Source organism: Solanum stenotomum, chromosome 4 (genome assembly GCF_019186545.1).
Source record: "Solanum stenotomum isolate F172 chromosome 4, ASM1918654v1, whole genome shotgun sequence".
Classification (NCBI taxonomy): domain Eukaryota; kingdom Viridiplantae; phylum Streptophyta; class Magnoliopsida; order Solanales; family Solanaceae; genus Solanum; species Solanum stenotomum.
Genome location: NC_064285.1, coordinates 46,431,271 through 46,448,544, shown reverse-complemented (window position 1 = coordinate 46,448,544; position 17,274 = coordinate 46,431,271). Strand labels below are relative to the sequence as shown.

Genomic DNA, 17,274 nt, shown 5'->3' with positions numbered 1-17,274 from the left:
TCTAATGTCAATTGGTGCGAGGGTGAAAACTAAGTCATACATTGATGTGATGTCTAATATGAGATAAAGGTAAGGGTTACTAAATTATACACACGTAATTGGACCAAGGTGCGGGGTGAAATTCTCTATTTGGCGGACCAAGCTCATAGGGATACATAACTTACCACTTTGCATGTGATACACTAGGAAAGGATTACTATTACAAAAAATGTTATTGCTATAAATTGTAAATATTTTCTTATTATAGTATATTTATGTAAATTTCCCTACCTCTTAATAATTATTCTTATAGACTATTTATAGATGTAGAAAATCTTGAATAATATAATTAAGTCCAAAACAAATTAGGAACCCAAAACCTAAAAGAAATTAGAATTCTTGTACGCGTGAACCGCCTCAAAATTTGAGGGGCCTTCATTGGCTGCCACGTGGCAACAGTAATATTCTTCTTTCAAATTTCCAATTGAATGTGCCCGCATGTAAGTTTTATATATTATTATATTAAATTTAATCTATTAAGTTGTCTGGTTGGTTTTCTTCTTCAATCTTTCATCTTTAATTCGTTTTAGCTTCAAACTTTCTCATCTTTACACCAATTTATTCTTACAAATAAAATACACTATTATGCACAATTCATAAAATCTATGCTTAAAAAGGACAAATATAAATAATAAATGTAAGGCAAATAATGATTAAAAATATGTATTTTTGACCTCACATCAATACCCCACACTTAAACTTTTGCTCGTCCTCGAGCAAACATTAAAGCTCATCTCAAAAATCTTTGATACAAACAATTAGACTGTGACAAATTTTAACAATTAAGTACACTTCTCAATCATTATGCAAAATATACCAATAAACAACAAATCTCTAACCTCCTAACCTCAAGGAAAGACTCTGAATTCATCAAATTTAAGTTTGCTCATCTACTCTCATTAAAAAAAAACTAGTAAAATCACTTATCTATCCTGAAACAAGTGCCCTCACAAGAAAAAATAGTCCACACACTCAAATCTAAAGATTGAATATAAATTAAGGACTTAGCATCAAAGAACATTCTCACACTCACAAAGAAAATTCACATGTATGCACAAAGAACCATAAGTTTGCCCATTATGTACATCTCCACTAATTAAGCATACTTGAATAGAATCAAATAGAAATTTAACAAGTTGTAATGTAGGCTAGGGGACGAGTAGGAAAACTATATAATAATGACTTACACTTCCCTAAGTACTTTGCATTTTAAGACTTTATCACCCATTATTTTCTTCTTTTTATTTTCAGTTCTCTCTTCAACAATTATTTCACAAGTAATTTTCATCATCTCAAGAATGCCTTAATCTTCTTTTTTTCAAAGGATTTTTTTTTTCATGCCACATTCTTTTATTCTTCTCTGTTTTGTTTTTCATCACATTTTGTTAAAGAAGGATTTTTAAGCACTTTGTAGCTATCATTGATTGCCTTTTTCACTCAACAATCCTTTTTTCTTCAGAATTAGCAATTAGAATAAGTCTATGTTATAATGCTTAAGGAAGCAAGGTGCAAAAATTAGGGATTCAACAAAAAAGTTTAGGGAGTATGACTACCAACAAAAGGCTACAGGCTCAAAAAGGGCTAATTAGTGATATAATATCTGAAAAGGCCAAAATTTACAAGACAAATCAAAGAAAGCCTATTATCATCTCCTAAACAAAGCAACACTTTTTATTTCGCTTCAATAACATGCAGGGCAAGTTCTAGACTGAGATGCAAAATATGGAATAAACATATTCTCACCACACATGGCACAAGTATCAATCAAGATGGATCAATTACACTTCTAAGAGAGATAGGATCATAACAAACTACAAATTAAGATAAGTTATATATAAAGTCACAACCATGAGCTTAGGTGTCAAAGAGTCTACAATTTCCTTATCAATCAAGCATTCACAAGAAAGTACTACACAAAAATTAGGCCTAAATATCAAGTATCACACCACTCAAAAGGGTCTTTTCTTTTCTCTCAAAAGAAGAATTAAAAGAAAACTTATTCCTAAAAAATAAAAGACACTCGGTTCAAAAGGACTATCCTCAGGAAAAGAACTGAAAACAAAAGCCAAGGAACCCATCTTAAAAAAGAAAAGACTCAATAAAACAATAAAAACTAGGAATTCATTCATCCACCCCACACTTAAAAAGATGTTATGTCCCCAAATCATCAAATAAAATTTAAAACAAGGGTTAGAAAACTCCCTGAGGCCTTTAGGATTAACTAGTAGCATGTTCTCTTAATTTTCATCAAGGGTACCCCACACTTAAGCTCAAACGTGCTCCTTCGCTTCAAACTTTTGGGTACTCATACTTCCCCTAATCTGCAAAAACAAGATCAAAAGAAAAAAGAAGTGACAGTAATAAAATAAGATAACATAAGAAATTTTTATTTTAGTTTTTATTTTTTTTATGTTTTTTTTATTTTTATAAAAAAACTCAAATAAATAAAAATAAAAAATTTAACCTAGAAAAACAACTAATTTCTAAGTCCCCGGCAGCGGCGCCAAAAACTTGTTGCTCCCAATTGCACACCCAAGTGTATGCGGTCGCGCAAGTAATATAGTGGCTCTTAAAAGAACCAAATTATTGAACCCAAAGGACTTGTCGATTAATTACTCTTACTAAATTATATTAATTCTAATTATTTATTTAAGGGAGGATTTCAACAAATGAATATATATTAACTAAACTAAAAATAAAGATAAAATAACTCAAAAGCAATTAACTAAGAAAAGATAGATATTTACACAATCAATGAATAAATCTATCTAGGATTATGATTTAACTAACAATCATGTTTAGCATCAATTTCATCAACTTATTTATTATCTAGTTGTTGATTCACAGGGTTGATAATATAGTCATGATCTCCCGACCTCTAACCGTCTACCACAATTGACAGTCTAACTACATTGTTGAGCAGGGATAGATTGAACCAACTATGGAGCATTAAGTTGTCTTCTCGTATTTGAGCCAAGAAAGTCAACTAGGTATATCCCTATCCTATCCTAGACACAAATCAATTCAAGTGACATGCAAGAAAAGATCATGCTCCTTATATTCCACATTCTATCCCTCTATTCCTCTCCCGAGTTCAAAAGAAGACAATAAATTTATTCTAATGGTGGCCAAGCATCAAAATTGTAATCACAAGAATATAAGAACAACTAATATGACAAACAATTATGCCGAATCAAAATCACTAAACAATCATTTTGTGTGTAAATATAATCCAAGAACGAGAAGTTCAACTCCACATAGACATAGAGCAATTACTATGAATCATTCAAAGAAAAGACGTAAAATAAATAAAAGAGAAGAAAAGATAATAGAAAAAAAAAACTCTAAATCATAAGTTATTTTCTACATTGTATCCTCCTCCCTTAATAATTCTTCTTATGGACTATTTATAAATATAGGAAACCATAAATAAAATAATTGAGTCCAAAACAAATTGGGAACCCAAAACCAAACGAAATTGGATTCCGTATGAAACACTATTTCGTCCGCCACCTTCAATGATGGTTGATGTGTTCAAATGTTGACACGTGGCAACATATAGGTTTTCAATTCAATTTCTGATTCTTTGCAACTTTTATATAATATATATTACTAGTATACATGCCCGCACGTTGCATGGATATTTAAAATGTAATAGTATTTTAAATTAAATTTATTATTTATTTTTGTAATTTTATTTGTTCTTATAATTTATTTAAAATGTTGTTGTTCCTTTTTTGTGGAAGATTGTCCTAACCTTACAAATAGTAGAATAAAAAGCACTAATTTGACTTAAAATTGTCGTAAGATGTTATATTATGTGCAATAAATTAGTTCTTATAAATTTTCAAGAATTAATTTCATAAGCAATTCACATATAGTTAATACTGATACAAACCAAATAAAATATAATACGATTTAAAAATTAATAATAGTGTGAACAGTAATAATTAGTATAATTGATATATATATATATTATGTTATTATTTTAACAGAAAACTTCTCACACCAATTCAACGTTTACTTATGTTTGAATATTTTTACATCAAATTTTTCACGCTTTATTTATAAAAAATTAAGTTGTTATTTTTATAAGTGGTAGATGTTCTTCTCAATATCAAGCAAAATGTATAATGATCTCTGAGAAATTATTTATGTTTTTCTCTATAAAATTTACAAAGATGACAATAATTGTGACAACCTCCCCACCCGAAATGAATTTGCTTATGTTTTTTTTGTTAAATTTTTGTTATTATGTTTTCTATGTTAAATTTTTATAATTTCACGGATCTAAAGTGTGTTTAATGTGTTCACGAATAGACGTAATTATGCAAAAACATGTATTTAAACAACATATATAAAACAAATTTCCTGTTGATGTATTGTAAAAAAAAATAGTAATGAATAATATAATTCAATCATGTTGAATGAGAATCTCCTTTTTAGGTTGAAGTTTTTCTTGCTTAATGATTAAAATATTTCACTTCATATCTTACTATAGTTATGTGCATGATCTTGAAATAACACTTATAATTTTATAATTGATGCATTTTTCTTGAATGTAGAGACATAGACATGTGTGATATTTGAAAAAAAAAATCTTATTAATACGCAATAATTTCATTTGTGATTAGTTGAAAATAATATATTATTTATAAGAAGGATGAACAAATTTTTCATATTAACTTTCAACAATTAATTATTATGAAGAGAAAATAGGTGGTTAAGAAGGAGGCTGCAATCATATTTTAATCAAAATAAAATCTTAACTTCCACGACTAACCTAAAGTGCCACATTTGGCGATCGCATGATTAGCAACACGGGCAACGTTAATTTTTTAACCATTTAATTGTATTATATTATTTATTATTTTAATAGTAAAAACTCACGGTCATAACATATTCTATAAAATGTGAAGTTACACGATTTTATTGTACTTGTGTTTGTATTGTTAATTTTTTTTATCAGAATTGATTGAATACACTATTTATAATTTCTTTACATTTAATTTATTTTAGTTAAAAAAATTATTGTAGGTAATATCTATCGATTTAACCACAGGGTTTATAGTATTTTTTTCAACTATATATGAATATGTATTGCACATAAATCAACATAGATATAGATTATTTAACTAATTAATTTTATTAGATTATTTATTTATCTTGTTTTAATTTTAATTAAGAAACTAATTTGTAGATTTTACATTTTTTCAAGTTCTTTGTAAGTATAGTATCAATGGGATGTGCGAAATGGTGATGAAAAGTAATCATACTATACTAAGTGATAAGGACCAAATAACACTTCCTCTTAAGTGTACTACTGAAAACAAATGAAACATTAATGTAATTCGAGAACTTTATGATTGACCATAATAATATTTAACAAATGAAAGCACTTAAATGTATAGCAACGTAAACTCTTTCGAATGAAAGCACTTAATATATAAAAACATAAATTCAAGTCTAGAAAAATCCTAAGCACCTAGAAAAAGTGTATCTTTAATGTTGATGAGTCAAAGTAAAAAGTTAAAGATATTATTAATGGTACATATGTGCTATTTTGTCCCAATATTTTTTGTAGAAGGATAAAATTACAAATCAAATTTTTTGGGAGAGAAAAAAAAAAGGAGGAAATTCTGCCTCTTTCTACGTTAAGAAATTTGAAAGAAAAAGAAGATTAAGATCAACTATACCTATTACTTTTTTTGATGGTCTAATCATACTTTGGTAGTTCTCACGTTTTGAAAGAGAAGAGTACATTTTGCTGCCTCTTGTTTGTTCCTGTACTACATGTGAATTATGAATAACAGTGAAGAAAAGTAAAAAAAGATGGGGCAAAGAAGATGATTAAAAAAAGATAGGAACTCTGAATTTATAATCCTCTTCATCGGTTAGAGAGACATCTTATTTTTCGGGCTCCACTGCCCGTATTTGTATTTTTGAAATTTTAAAATTAATAACTAAACATAATTATTAAAATTTAAATTTTGAAATGATGACATCCTATTCTGTTCTTTTTTTGGTCTAACACATGATATTTTAATTTTAATATTTTAAAGTTGTGCGTATCACTTGCAGATTTGCAGTTGCATCACGTTAATTTTTAAAACTATTTTTAAATTTATATCTCGTTTAATGGTAAAATATGCTTTAAATTATTTTTTTATTTAAAATAATCACATATCTTAATTTTAATTATTCAAAACTGTCTTAAGTTTCTTATTATTATAAAAGTATTACTTTTATTAAAATCTATCTACAATTTGTAAGGTTTATAGTTCGTGCAATGTTGGTTTGTTTAATTATCTTTAAAAAAATATTTTTTAAGAGGAAAATTTGATAAATGACGTTTAATTTGAACGGAAGATTGCAACAAAATAATAAGGAAATTTTAATATTTATTTTGAAAAAGTAGTTATATATATAGTGTTTTATTTTAAACTAACGTTACTTTTTTTTAATATTTTAAAATTTTGTGTTCACTTAAATGTAGATTTACAGTTACAGTTAAATTTTAAAAGTGTTTTAAGATAATATTTCGTTTAATTGTAAAACCTTCCTTAAAATTATTTTAAAAATAAAATAGTAATTTATCATTTTTAATTATTTAAAAATCTGATTTTTTGTGGATAGATTTACAGTTTTAGTTAATTTTTAAAAGTATTTATCTCGTTAACTGTAAAAACTGCCTAAAATTATTTTTAAAATAAAATAGTAATTTATTATTTGAACAAATTACATATAATTAATTTTAATTATTTAAAAATCTGATTTTTTGTGGTGCTGGCATGTGACACTTTTTCTTTTCCTATTATATATAGATAGATTATATTCAATTTAATCAATCAAGTTGTCTGCTTGATTTCTTTCTTCAACCTTCCATATTTAATTCGTTTTAGCTCCAAATTTCTTCATCCTCACACCAATTTAATCCTACAAATAAAATATATTATTAAGCACAATCCATAAAATCAATGCTCAAAAAGGACAAATATAAATACTAAATGTGAGTCAAATAATGATTAAAAATATGTATTTTGGCCTCACATCAATTTACTTGAAGAAAAGTAAAAGTTTAAGTTGGGGGTGTTGACAAGTGGTAGATTTGCACTCATTTGAGGCCTATTTAGTTCAACAATTTGTGTCTTCAATGCCTAATTATATCCTATTTTAATGATATTTTGATGCTTGAAGCTATGAAGGCTAAGGGACAAGGCAAGGATGAATATTTGGAAGAAAGGCCAAAAACATGGAAAGAAGTGTAAACTCCAGAGTGTTGATCGCCTAATAAGAAGGGCGGATCACCCAACTGGCACGACCTCGCCCAAAGTAACATTGCTCAACACTTGAATTAATAGGTCAAAGACTTACACAGAAACGGTGACTTGCCTAATGCAAAGGGAGAACATGGTGACCATCGCCGAAGGTGATTGGACTTCGAGGAAAAGTGAGGCTTAAAGGGCGAATAAAGGTGGTATACAGCGATCCGCTGAATGTGAAAGACCGACTCAAAAAAAATTGCTAACTGAGGTTCAAACACCTGAAGCCTAAATCAAGAGAAAGTTGAGATAAGAAGAAAACGACAATCCACCAAATTAGCTTGGCCAGCCCGACTAACGGCGTTAAAGTGGTCATGCGGTAAATTTTGGCCCAATTTAAAGAAACTATAAATAGTCTAAAGGAGAGAGGTCTTACAGAGGCTTTGGAGAAGGGAATATTTAGTTTTTCACGACCCAAGGTAGACCCTAGGTGTAACATGGCATATAAGACCCCAAGAGGCCCCATACAAGACACTTAGCATACACAGACAAGATAATAGAAATTAAGAGATTTAAAAGATCGTTTCAAAGCATACAGCTTTATAAAGTGAAGCGGAAAACTAATGTCTCAAAGCCATCTAGTATATAAGAGTAATCGATTGACACAATCACAAACATATCAAGGTTATGTCTAAACAGCCTATTCATCAAATCCATAAATGTCACTGGAGCGTTAGTCAAACAAAAAGTCATTACCAAAAACTCATAATGGTCATACCGAGTTTGAAAAGTCGTCTTCACCCTCAATTAGTGATAACCTGGCCGGAGGTCATTCTTAGAGAAGAAACTTGCCTCTTGAAGTTGGTCAAACAAGTCATCAATCCTTGGGAGAGGATACTTATTCTTAATGGTAACCTTGTTCAATTGCCGGTAGTCAATACACATACGAAGTGAACCATATTTCTTCCTAACGAACAAAACCGGAGCACCCCATGGAGAGATACTCGGTCGAATGAAACCCTTATCCAACAAATCTTTCAATTTCTCATTCAATTCCTTAAGTTCTGTCAGAGTTATTCGGTAAGGAGAAATAGAGATAGGTTGCGTATCTGGGAGAAGGTCGATACCAAAGTCTATTTCCCTTTTGGGAGGAACACCGAGTAGATCATTAAGGAAAACTTCCAGAAACTCATTAACAACGGGGACAGACTCAAGAGTGGGGGTTTAGGAATCCATATCCCTCACCTAACTAGATGGTAAATGCAACCCTTAGAAATCATCCTTGTAGTTATAAGACAAGAGACAAATTGGCTCTTAGACATCGAATTTCCCCTTTTCTACCCTAGGATGGGTTCATTTGGAAATTGAAACTTGAAACTTGACTACACGGGTTCTACAATCAATAGAAGCATAACATGAATGCAGTCAATCCATTCTAAGGATAACATCAAAATCTAGCATATCAATCTCTACAAGATCAACATGAGTCACCCTATGGGACAAGGAGACGGGACATTTTCTATAAACCCTTTTAGCCACAATAGAATCACCAACACGAGTAGAGACATAAAAAGAATCTAACAACACATCCGGAAGAATATCAAACCTCATAGCCACATATGGTGTCACAAAAGACAAGGTAGCACCGGTTCAATTAAAGCATAAGCATCAAGATGAAAGACTTCCAACATACCGGTAACCATATAGAGGGAACCCTATTTCACATGACGAGTCTGTAGTGCATCGAACCTGTTTTGCTTATAAATCCCACTAAAATCGGATAAAGGATTAGGTTGGGCCCTTCGATTATTACCTCCATCATTTTTAACAACTGAGGGACAATCTCTTATCTTGTGGTCCATCTTTCCACAACAAAAACAAGCATTAGAACCCGCTAGACACTTACCCTCATGCTTCTTTCCACACTTAGCACAAGTAGGCAATGAAGAACCACAACCATTCCCTCCTTGAGGCATAGGGTTAGACGCCCTATCTTTGTTAAACTTAGGAGTAGCATTGGAGGAACCTTGCCAGAAAACCTTTGTCGGAACTTAGAACGACCATGCCTATCGGACCTTGAATGTGAGTTACCATCATCGGTTTTGGCCATCTTTACCTTTCTTGACCTTTCCTTAAGTTTATCTTCTTTGATTTGTTTATCATTAACCATGAGACAAGAAATGTTCATGTCATTAATAAGCATAGCGGTACGACATTCCTTAACCACCATTTTACACACCCGAAACAAACTTACTCATTCTTGCCCTAGGATCAACAACCATAGTATGAGAATATCGAGACAATTGTGTGAACTTCAAAGCATATTCCTTCACACTCATATTTCCTCGACGAAGGTTGATGAATTCAAGAACCTTTGCCTCCATCATCTCAAGGGGAAAGAACCTATCAAGGAAAGCAACTTTAAACTTTTCCCAATCTAGAGGACCTGCATCAACTGCCCTCCCTTCCTTCCATTGGTTGAACCAAACTTGAGTAACGCCCTTAGGTTGTTAAGCGGTGAATTCCTCCTTTTCCACCAGTGTCACTCCTATGATCATCAACACCTTATATACCTCATCAATGATCTCTTGAGGATCTTCCTCAACCTTAGACCCAGGAAATTCTAGAGGATTCATAATAGTGAATTCTCTCACTCTAGTTGCCATCGTACCCACATTCAGGTTCACATGGACCACAAACTCCCTATTGTCTTGGGCCACCATGGCTTGAGCCAACACTTGAAAAGCAGCCTTAAACTCCACATTAGTCACTTTCTCGGGCAAAGGGTCGACTGAAACTTGAGGAGCTTGAGGAGGAGCCTCTTGTTCCACATTTCTTCTATCATATGTCCTTCGAGTGGCCATATCATGTAGAGCAATGTATAAGGATTAGAAGAGAGAGATTTCAGTGTAAAACTATATCACACGACTTTAGAGTAATGAAAGAAATGGAGTTTCCTAAGCATCTCATATCCTCTCATTCATAAATATGGTGTGCTTCACACTCATGAAGAATACTCTACTCGACGTAGCTTATGAGACTTTCCTATGACCTTTCTAAACCTTGTGCTCTGATTACCAAGTTTGTTATGAACAAAGGTGTCCACTAGGTGTAACATGGCGTATAAGACCTCGGGAGGCCTCATACAAGCCACTTTAGCATACATAGACAAGATAATAGAAATCAAGAGATTCAAAGATCATTTCAAAGAATATAGTTTTAAAAAGCGAAGCAGCAAACTAACAACGTCTCAAACCCATCTAGTACATAAGAGTAATTGGGGCGTACCCCGTACATCAAGTTAAAAATTCAAATGAAATGACATAATGAAATAAAGGCTTGGTCTTCGAAACATGAGGACTCACCAATCTTCAAACTTCTACTAAATAATCCTAGCCACGAAAGTGCGAGTCTGGAGTGTCGAACCCTATATTTGGGAGAATGTAGGCAAGAGTATGCGTTAGTACAAAATTGTACCAAGTATGATAGCAATGCTTTAAGTATAAAAATCATGATAAAGGGGGATTTTCGTAACATTCAATGACCAAGCTAAAACATGATATAAAAGAGTTAGGAAATATAAGTCATAAAACATGGTCAATTCAAGTAGACATCATCTTAAAACACATGTGAGATACTTCTTGAAGTAACCTTGATTCATTAATGTGGGAGAATTACCTTTAACTGACATATAAGACCATATGAGCTATCAACATAGAATCTGGTGTCTACCCCACACCGAAAAGAGGTGTTCTCACTTGCCAAGGTAAGAACCATGAACTTCTAGCTTACGTGAATCCACTAGCTAATGTCTATCTAGACAAATCCTATGTTGGCACATAGTTTATGGGAAATGGGTAATCACCACTTGTCCACTCGGTGTTAAGCATAACTCCCACAGAATATTTATTATTCTTAACTTCTTAACAATCATGAGACATGGGTAATCACCACTTGTCTTAGTATTGGAGGTCATGGGTAATCGCTGCTTGCCTCATTCTTAGAATATCTCCTTAACTTTGATTCATTTTTGGTGAGAAAACCATTCAACCCTAGAATCCTTCACAACAAAACAACAACAACATTGATACTTCACTCTCAAAGCATCCTTAAGACAATTACATCAATTTCATAAGAACATGCATGATTTCGTAAACTCATCTTTGATAGTTCAAAACTCACTTTCAATCATCATAATCTAGAAAACATGGGTTATGCATGGTTTGATGGGGACTTATCATAAAATCATGAAATTATATCAATTTGTGCATAATACCTCATAAAACAATCAATATTGAAAGGAACCCATGACATAGAATAAAACCCGAATTCATTGGGAATTTCTAACTTTATAAATTTGAGAATTTTGGAACTCCATGAATAAAAGGGCTCCATGTATGATAACTATCATACCTTAATGCCAAAATCTTGACTTCAATGGTGGAATCGGAGACTTTACTTGAAACCCCTAGTTTTCTTCTTCTTCTTCTGGAGAGAAATATTAGAGAGAAAGACTTGTTCTTAATTTAGAAATTTTAGAGAATGGTTTTAACTGGAGAAATTTGGGGGTAAAAACACTTATATATGGCTTTAGGTTAAGGGTAAAATGACATAGTATTAGGCTAGAATAATTAGGAAAAGATCCAAAAGCCCTTAAGGAAAATAACTGCAGACCTCACTCACGCTCTAGCCCACGGTTCGTTGGTCAGACCATGGACCGTCCTGGTTGGCCGTGGTTAAGATCAGAGACCACTATTTGTGGACCCCCAACGATGGCCCACACCTATGGCCCATGGGTCCATCAACGGACCGTGGACCACGGCCATAAGTCCCAACTCGTGGCCTAAAAATCTCTCTAAGTCTTAGACTCACCTACGAGACCTATCTATGACTCGTGCATTGAACGACAGACCTTCAGTGACCCATCACAAAGTACTGGAACTAATCATTTTTCTAAAATTCTAACTCGTCAACCATGCCACTACCAACAGACCATCATCCCACCTACAGGTCGTGGGTGCTGTCATTTGTGTTGGCACCAGGTCTGTGAAAAACTTAGATTTTCTCCCTTTTAAATCTGAGGTGTTACAGTCTTCTACTAAGAATTTTCCTTTTTAGAGTGATAAATATTTTATCTTGTGATGAACATCTTTAGTTTTGGGGTTTTCAACTTAGCTCTTAAAATTGACAAGGAAGTTGAAATCAAAGTGGGTGTTGCATATAATTGCTTGATTTCATATCACCTATGGCTCCTATCATAATAGGTATATTTTCTTTACACTTTATGATGGGTGGCTAAAATCTCAAATCTAGGGGTGCAATTATGGGGTTATGTGTTGATTTAATATAGTGGGTATTGTGTTTTTCTCTATTGTATTCATGTTCATCCATGGATTTTGACTAATTAGCATGGATTTAACTTATGGTTTAAGGTTTCAAACTGAATCCTACTTCTGATCTCTGATCGATGCTCCAAAGAGATTGATTGGAGTGGGTAATTAGTTTGATACATGCAATTTAGGTTTGATGTTTGTAGTTTGCTTGAAAAAAGAGAGTATGGGTCGGATCTATTTACCCTAATTTTGCTTGAAAGAGGGATAGCGTAACGTAATGGGCTGTTTAGTTATGCACATAGATGAGACCGAAAGAAGATTCTATGAACTGATGTTATGAGATCAGAAGAAGAATAGTGTCATTGAAGATGACTCAACCTATCCATGAATGTTTATCATTATTGAGAAACACAATTACCCTTATGTGACATCGATTTCCAATCCTCGCACCACTAGATTACTTGTTAATTAGTTGAATCTTTGCAGTTTTAGTTTAATTGTGACTCTTGATACAAAAACCATTTTCATAAATTTGGTGGAATCATCCACACATTGTTCTTAACTGCTGCATATGAATTGATTTACATTCTCAATTTTTTGATAAAATTACTTGCACTATCTCACCTTTTGTGGGATTCGACACCGACTCTTAGTAGGGTATTTTTATTGACAATGACTGCTTACTCTTTGGATTTTTTTTATAGAGCAGTTTGAGCATTATCGATGGTGGATGCTCTTAGTTGACTATCAATGAGAATTGTTGTTCATATTGAAGATTATAAGAAAGAGTTAGTTCGTGATGTTCATAGATTGGCCCAATTGGGTGTTTGCTTGGTTGATTCCAATAAAGATGGAGTCATTTAACAAAATGGTTTCGAACGTCTCTTATATGGGATGTGAAACTAAGAAATATCATGATCCGATTATGGTTGAGTTAAAGAGGTCAGTTTCTAAAACAGTCATTGAGGCTTTCTCCTAGGGAGAGATGGAGTCATTCGATATCAAGGTCGATTGTGTGTTCCTAATGTTGGTGAATTGAGAAAATAGATTCTAATAGAAGCTCATAGTTCTCGATATTGTATTCACCTGGGAGCCACGAAGATGTACCATGATTTGCGGGAATTTTATTAGTGAAATGGCATGAAGAAGGATATTACAAAATTTTTGGCTAAGTATTTGGATTGTCAACAAGTGAAAGTTGAGCATGTGTAACTAGAGGTTTGGCTCAAAAAATTAGTACTCCTACATGGAAGTGGGAAGATTTGAATATGTACTTTATTATAGGCTTACCCCACACCCTTTGGCAGTTTGACTCAATTTGGGTTATTGTGGGCAGAATGATGAAATCAGCTCATTTTCTTCCCGTTATAGTTCATTATCGGCGATGGAATATGCTAAGCTTTATATTCGGGAAATGGTAAGATTACATGGAGTGCCCTTATCCATTATCTCTAATCGTGGTACTCAGTTTTGGAAGTCATTTGAGAAAGGTCTTGGTACGCTAGTGCAACTTAACACAGCTTTCCACCCTCAAATTGATGGACAAGCAAAGTGTACCATTCAAACTTTAGAAGATATGTTAAAATCTTGTGTAATTGATTTCAAGGGTAATTGGGATGATCATTTTTCTTTGATTGAATTTGCTTATAATAATTTATCATTCTAGTATTGGGATGTCACCATTTGAGGCTCTTTATAGTCTGAGGTGTAGGTCTCCTATTGGTTAGTTTGAATTTGGTGAGGTCACTTTGATAGGGCCCGAGTAGGTGCATGAGGCTATGAAAAAAGTTTTGCTTATTCTTCAAAGGTTGAAAATGGCTCAAATTTGACAAAAGTCTTATGTCGATGTTAGAAGAAGAGAACTTGAATTTAATGTTGATGATTGGGTCTAGTTGAAGAATTCACCCATGAATGGTGTAATAAGATTTGGATAGAAAATAAATCTTAGTCCCCGCTATGTGGGCTCATATCATATTTTGAGGTGTATAGGCAAAGTTGCATACGAACTTGAGTTACCTAATGATTTACCATCGGTACATCTGGTGTTCCATGTCTTTTTGTTGAAGAAATGTGTTGTAGATCCGACATCCATTGTACCCTTGGATGTTTTGGGAGTTAAAGAAAATCTTTCTTATGAGGAGGTTTCGATTGAGATGTTAGACCGACAAGTACGGAAGTTGAGAAAAAAGAAGTTGCTTATGTGAATGTTCTTCGGAGGAATCAATTAGTTGAGGATTCTACTTGGGAATCCAAAGCCGATATGATGTCCCGGTATCCTTATCTATTTCCCTCCACTCCTACTCTAGCTTGAGGTATTAGCTCCTCATAGTTCATTCTTTTGGATTCATGAGTTTTAGTCCTTCTCATGTTTTCATAAGCATGCATGTTCATGAAAAACTTGATTTTTGATGTTTTGATTTAGCTTCGACTGATTCTCCATATTCATGTGCACTATGATGAGATTTGCATTTATGTTGGGTTGTTAGTTTCTCTCCTACTCTATTAATGCTAGCTTGAGTCCCATTCGAGGATGAATGTTCTCAATGGGGTGATATTGTAACACCTCAAAATTGGAAAGTCAAATTGGAAAGGAAAAATTCAGATTTTGGCATTGAGGCAGTGACTACGAATCCTACCTATGGACCGGAGAAAATCCTACGGGCCGTAGAAGGGAAGTCGTAGAGTTGAGTTGTGTTTTTGGAAAAAATCAATTTTTTGAAGTTTGACCTATGGGTAGTCAGGACAAGCTGTAGGAAGTTTGACGGATCATAGGACTAATCCGTAGGGTTGATTCAAAGAAATTGATTGATACCTCAGTCTATGAGAAAGGTTTGATAAGTCGTAGTTAGTTCTATGGGTCGTAAGGTGGTCACGTAGAACTGATCTTGACTTAGTGAAATTTTGGACTTGAACTTATGATCTATGGATAGGGTCTACAAACTCTAGGAATTTAGACAAACCGTAGAAAGGTCTTGTGGAAAGTAAGGTGGATTTTGGGTTTCTAGGTTGGTTCTACAATTAACAAGTACGAGCGATAAGCCCAACCCGTAGTGTTGTTCAACAGTTGTTTCATAAGGGTATTTGGGTCTTTTCCTATGCATTTAATGCCTATACTATGTCATTTTGACCTTAATTCTAGGTCCTATAACTACACTTTTATTCCTAAATGTAACACCTCGTATGCTAGAAAGACCAGTTTGCAGAAATCAAAAGTTGCAGGTGCCACCGATGGGCACCACCCATGGACCATAGGTGACCCACGGACCGTAGGTGGGAGTCCGTGGATGGCCACCTGCAACCCTCCCCAGAAAACTCAGACAGAATATTCTAAGGCACAACCCACGGTCAAACCCACACACCGTAGGTCAGACCATGGGCCGTAGTCCTGGTCAGTGGATCGAGACCCAAGAATCCCCTCTCAGAAGCCAATTGACGGTTGACTGGATGGTCCATGGTGTCGGTGAGTCTGTCGGTTATCCCTGACAGCTTTTAAGTCAGGGTCATTTGATCTTTTCCCTATGCATCAGTTAATCCCTAGACTACGTCGTTTTAGTCAGTTTTAGCCTAGTAACGTAATTAGCACTTACCCTAGTCAACTCATTCTCCAAAAAATCATTAAGTAAGGAGAAAGAGTCAACCAAGACCTCTCCAAGAATGCAACAAGTTTTCTTCAGTTCCAGCCCCGAAATCAAAAGATTTCTCCATGAATTTCGTCACCAGGAAAGTGGGATTTCACTAGTGGGTTCCTTTCACCCATTAGGTCCTTAAAATTCAGTCAAATTCTTGATTCTCTATATCATGTTTAGACCTAGGGTTTCTAGAACTTCAGAATATTGTTGTGATTCAGCTGTTAGACTAATCCAAATCATATTATCATGTTTTCGTGGAATTATTGCTTAGTTCTTTGCATGAAATTCAGAACCCTAGTTGTGTATATTCGTTTAGTTCATGAATTACACTTGCTAGGTCAGTTTAAACAATTATCCATGCTCCAGTTAAGAATGTCTTATTATCAGTACATTAATGTTGCATTTTCAGTTAGCATATTAGTATTTTGAGTTATTCAGTATTACAGAAATTCAGTTATAATGTGTTACTTACATAATCAGTTGGGAGTAGGCTTAATACCAAGTGGACTAAGGGTCAGTCACCCTCATAGTCCCAGAACGTGCCCCCGTAGGATAAGTCCCGTCTATGGGCAACATATTTAGTGATCACGCCAGTCATTCCTTTATATGCTTGGCAAGGTATATTGGGTCCTCTCGATGGGGTGATACATCGTACTCCATGGATAGCTCTCGTGGTTTTATGTCGGTTAACAGTAGCTCTCATAGTCAGATTCTAGTGCATTGACCAGGTTATCACTTATAATTCATTATTCAGTCTCAGCATGTCATGTACTTGGTCATTGCATTCAGTTAGTTTAGTATTCAGTATATTCAGTATTTACTTCATGTTTAGATTATATCATTGCTCGTATTGCTTTGTTCAGTTATGTATATGTTATTTAGGTTATCCTATCCTGCATGCTCAGTACCTTTCAAGTACTGACGCATACTCTGCACTACATCTTCTCGTGATGTAGGTTTAGGTCCTCATCATTCAGATCACGCATAAATCTGTTCCCGATCTCTAGTTCA

At 33.7% G+C, this 17,274-nt stretch overlaps 1 protein-coding gene across 1 annotated transcript in view; it reads left to right on the top strand.

The window, feature by feature from the left end:
- LOC125861708 (fatty acid amide hydrolase-like) overlaps positions 1-17,274 on the top strand; it is a 334,554-nt gene that overhangs the window by 65,239 nt on the left and 252,041 nt on the right. The gene's annotated exons all lie outside the window — the stretch shown is intronic.